Below are 5,694 nucleotides of genomic sequence, written 5' to 3' on the forward strand. Positions count from 1 at the left end.
CGCATAGCGCTATGCAAATGAGCCAAGAACAAAGCAGCCGCATGAAAATGATTGCGCGGTGCCTTTGAAGTCTAATGTGTTCCCCGCCAACAAATGCTCAACGGGCTTAGTTTACCAAGAAATTGAACATAGCGAAATGGAGAGCACCTTCTTTTCTCAATTCGTACTACTTACAGTCAATTACTATGGCTGCGCAATCGTTTTTACCTTGAAGAAAATACATATTTTTCAAAAAATACCAAATATATTAATATTTTCTATAAAAAAAAAAGTTTCAAATTTAATAAAACATTTACATAAGCTTTAAAAGTATGGTGTATTTCAACTTGAATTTGCTATAAATAGGATAAAACTCAACAATTCTAATTTTAACAGATGTTAATTAAGGAATGATTGAGGATTTTTAGGGTTAACGATGGTTAACTATTCGAAAATTCAATTCAAAGTCAAAGTAGTTTTCAGTTTTATTTTCCGCCTCAGCTTCATAGTTGAAGCAGTCAATCTTTAGACAAAATTGTAATCAACACATAACTAATTGCAACAGAAATTTTTTTCTGAATCTGTTCTTGAAATGTACACATATACATACTAAAAGTCTGAAAAAATCCAATGGGTTTAATCAAATGGTTTATAGCAAAACTGCTGTGTTGAAGCATATAAAATCCTGCTGTTGCCAAGTACTTGCTAATCCAAAAAATTGTTAATAATAAGGTAGATCAGCGTGGGACACATTGGTATGTTGAGTCAAATGAATCTGTTGCCAGGTGATTTTCTAAATAATACCTCCATGGTTTAAGCAAGAGTTGTTAGTAACAGAGGGGGTGGAAAAGAGTTGCTAATAACAGAGAGAGTGGAAAAGAGTTTTTCATAACAGAGGGGGTTGAAAAGAGTTGTTGCGGGAGTGGAAAAGCATTGCTAATAACAGAGGGGTGGAAAAGAGTTGTTCATAACAGAGGGGAGTGGAAAAGAGTTGATAATAACAGGGTCGGGGGAGGTGGAAAAGACTTTTTATTGCTTGATTGATTGAATGATTGAAATAATTTTAATTTGTTTTTGTACAGGTGAGCAAGAGCTTAGCTTCTAAATCAGGAAGCAATTCTGAAGACACTTACTGTAAAGATGAAGTAAAAACCAAAGGTATGAATGAATTATTAATTAATTAATAAATAATTAAATATTTTACAATGATTAGGAAACAATTTGTTATGAAAGAGACACATTAGATATTGTTATATCAATTTAGTATTGGGGAAAAGGTATCCCAAATACATTGTTGAGTGGCTGGATTAGGTGCAACCTTTAGTTTTTACTTTAGCGAGAGATTTAAAGTCAAGCTCCGGAGGAAAAACATTTTTTGATATGTTGTAGGACTGATTTTTCTAAGACAGAAAAAGTTGCTTGACGAAAAACTGGGAACGGTGAATGAGATACAGATTTTTTAATATTTAAAAACTGGGGGAAAAAGGGGTGTAACTGAAGTTTTTATTTTAGCATGAGATTTAATTTGAATTATAATTTTATATTTTTTCAGATGCCTTTGATATTGGTGCCGTGTGGGCTCAAAAGAAACGAAAGTATTCTGACCCTACTACTGGTATGTCTAATTTCAGTGTTCTTATAAATGCTTTTATACATAATGATTATACCATAATAACTGAGAAGTCGCACAACATTATAGAATCCGTCCCAGGGAACAGATTGTTAGTAAGGTATTTGATCCGATGACTGGTGTGATAATGTGAAGCACTTTAATACGTTCGCTGCCAGGGACTTGCATTCACGTCCACACATCTCCAACATTCCACTATTGTATTGCACGTAAACTCTCTGGCAGTGGTCGTAAGAGCACAAACTTTGCCCTGGAGGTTCAGTGAAGGACCCAGAATTAGTGATTTCACTACAGTGGAATGACATGTTTTCATAATTATGGTGGCGCCCTTGATAACATGGTGTATGAGATGAAAGTAGGAGAAAAGTCTTGGCAGTTAATGTGTTGAAACCCTTGGAATGAAAACATTCTTTATCTTCATTTGTAGGTACAGAGTTGAAACCATGTGAACCAAGGTTGATTGCACTGCACCTTCTAAATCGAAGCGACTACGAATGTAGCCTTTGTTTTCGGCTGCTTCACAAACCTGTAACAACACCGTGTGGTCATACCTTCTGTACAGGTTGTCTCAATAGGTGTTTGGATCATAATCCTCGGTGTCCGCTATGCAAGCACTCCTTAACAGAGGTAATTCTAATCACACTTTGCATAAAAGCAATAAAGTAATTGTTCACTGTATCTTAAGATACAGAGTGGGGGTAGTGGGGGACTGGAAATCACATGTCTCCTCAACTCCATTGTAATTTTACATGCAATTTTGCCTCCGGGCCAAAATAAGTGGAATTTTTTTTTAGCATATTTTAAATGTGTTGGTAGAATCATTATGTTAAGAATTTATTTTTAAAATGCTATGCCCAACATTTAATTACAAAGACACTATTACAGTATATCAAGTTGCATACTTATTTTTAAAATTCAATACAAATCAAAGAAATTTTAATTTTCATTTGTTATTAGGTTTATTTATTAAAGTTAATACCAGGTTAATTATTAGAGGAGCGAAATTATACTACATGTATCAAACCAAAGACAATATTTTTATTTCTTTTACAGTATTTAGCAAGCAAGAAATTTTCAGTCAATGTTCTGATACAAAAAATAATAAAACAGTACTTTGAGAAAGAGTTTCATGAACGAGAGGAGATCCATGCGGAAGAAATGGAAGAATTACGGGGGTAAGAATCTTGATGTTTGATTAAAACAACCTACAGTTTTGTTCATTTCTGCTAGAATATATATTTTTGAATTGATGATTTATTCAGTCTTCTTCATATTTCAACAAATAATAATGTGATTTAGTTCTTTTAATGTATGTGATTTTCATTGAAAAAAAGAAGGATACAAAACAATTTTAGCATAACCTATTTTACATATTGATTTTTCTCTTATACAGGGCATCTAAAGGCCATGGAGAGTCCGTGATCCCACTATTCATTTGTACGATTGCATTTCCCACAATCCCCTGCCCATTGCACATCTTTGAGCCTCGATATAGGTTGATGATTCGTCAGTGTATTGAGTCTGGGTCTAGGCAATTTGGAATGTGTGTTCCATCAGAACAAAATGAGTGAGTACTGAGTTTTTATCTTAAGACAATGAAAAATTACACAGGAGATTTTTTGCAACACAACACTGGTAACTAGATTCTGAAGAAGCTCCAGCCAGGTGCCTTCGCTAGAATTGAAGAAGCCCCAGCAGAATGCCTTCGGTAGAACCCAAAAAACCCTCAGCCAAGTGCCTTCGCTAAACCTGAACAACACTAGAAATTGCAAATAAAAGATATATTACAAACAACCAGCCAATATGTGATCCCAGGCCATGATAGAGCAATTTTAAATATGAAAAAATATATATATTAGTAATAAATAAACATGACTGGTAAGTTGAAAAACAAGTACTTTATTCGATAAAGATAATGTGATAAAAAAATATATATTATAATATTTAAAACTAAATTTAATTTTCCATTTCTTTTAGATTTTCTGATTATGGTTGCATGCTGAAAATTCAAGAAGTGCAAACATTGCCAGATGGAAGGTCAATAATTACAAATGTAGGGGGGAGGCGATTCAAAGTGTTGTGTCGGGGAATGCGTGAAGGGTACAACACAGCCAATGTCAGGTTTATTGAAGATGACACTGTACAAGGTATTAGGTTTACATTCAAATAGTCTTCTCATGACTAAATAACGGAATTCTTTAATCCTCAATTTAAAGAGACTTCGTCATTGCACCATTTATCGTATTTGAAGTGTTGATGATGGTTCATTTTTGGATGAATACATTTTACAGTGACCTGTGACATTCATAATATATAATAATAACGCCATTTGAAAACTACACTATTAAATCAGTGGCATACGTCACACAACAAATGATGCATATATACAGAAATAATAATAATAATAATTAATAATAATTATTAATATTAATAATATTATTATTAATAATTTTTGTTGTACTGTACCTTTTTTAAATGTGTATTGGTCGAATAAATAAATGAAATGAATGAAATAAGAGAAAGCTTAAAAGACAATTCAATAAAATGTACAAAGAAATTTAAAATCAATTAATTTTAAACTAAGCATTTAACACCATTCAAATTTTTAAAAATAAAAGTAAAACAGGAACAGTTAAAATGTGCAAAAAGATTAAAATTTTGATTAAGACGACTTTAAAATTTATTAGAAACTGTACATTAAATTGGTAGAATAGGCTGCTATCCACATCATTTATTTTGTCCAATATACGTTTAAGAAACAAAAAAAAAATTGTCTTTTGCACACTACAGATTTTTAAAGAAAAAAATATGAAACATCAAGAAAATGTATTAAATTTATTAAATAATAGACATTTAAAAATATTATATATATAGGGTGTTTAAAATGGTTTTAATGTGCTAAGAATAAGACTTAAGATTAAAATCATGCAATGCTGTATATTCTGACTCAGATTGTTCTTAAAAGTAGGTTATGTGATCGCCACACTCTTAATATATGCTTTGCAGTACTTATCCAATGTTACCCAATGCCATTTTACAGCTTGATTTCAAGATTTCCGGTGATAAACAAGTGCCATATCCTCTTCTCCCTTTGTACATAATGTGCATTTGATGTCATGATCAGTAAACCAATAGTGGGTTTGAGATCTTAATGGAACAGTATTTGATCTGGTTTTGAATTTCAGGAAAACTCTGTGAAAATCAAGTTTGACCATTATATAACATTCACAACCCAGTTATGTTTTAATTTGAGAATACATTTTAAATGAAGACTTTCTAATTATTTGCTCGTTTTCTATTCCTGAGCATTATGTTCTCGTACTAAATTTTCACATACATTAAACATTGCCATGTTGAATTTGGTCATACGTAGCTTATCCAACTTTTTATCAATTTCTTTCTTGTAGAGGATGACATTAATCAACTGAACACATTACATCAGTCGGTATACAGTGAAGCTTCGTCATGGTTCAATGCCCTTAGGCCCGTCTTTCGTTCACGGATCTCTAAACACTACAGAGGAATGCCAGCGTTACCGGAAAAGCCGCTAGAATCACCTGATGGCCCCGGATGGACTTGGTGGTTGCTAGCAGTCCTTCCTGTAGCCCCAAGTGCACAACTAGAATGCATGTCAATGACAAGCCTCAGGGAACGTCTGTTGTTCCTACGAAGATGCCTGCGAGCAGCGTCAGAGTCGTAGATCTGTAAATTTGTAAAATATTATCTAATAATGTCCATACGCAGGGGCGGATTTATGGGGGTGGGGGCGCCTGTGACGCGTGTCCCCCTTATATCACAAAAAAAAAATAAATAAAAAAAATAAAAAAAACCCGCTCCGGACTACCCTATTTATACTCGGTTGCCCGGTTGTCTAGTGAAAAATTAGCAAGAAAAAACATTTTCTTTTAGTTAAAAAAAAAAAACGGAAATTTTGAGACGATCCCTGCACAGAAGGTATTACAGCCCAAAAGTACTCTGTAGCTAGTTTTCAGCTCTCCACATGCAGTGAGTGTTGAATTATTAACATGATCCCCTAGACATTCACCAACATTACAGGATGGCATGTAGTCTGTCTCTTATACACA

At 33.4% G+C, this 5,694-nt stretch overlaps 1 pseudogene; it reads left to right on the top strand.

Moving 5' to 3' along the window:
* Positions 1–5,672, top strand: part of LOC117106389 — a 9,924-nt pseudogene extending 4,252 nt beyond the window's left edge.
* The last annotated feature ends 22 nt before the right edge of the window (positions 5,673–5,694 follow it).

This window comes from Anneissia japonica, unplaced genomic scaffold, assembly GCF_011630105.1.
Source record: "Anneissia japonica isolate Jap-2015-1 unplaced genomic scaffold, ASM1163010v1 scaffold287639_len43220_cov91, whole genome shotgun sequence".
NCBI lineage: Eukaryota > Metazoa > Echinodermata > Crinoidea > Comatulida > Comatulidae > Anneissia > Anneissia japonica.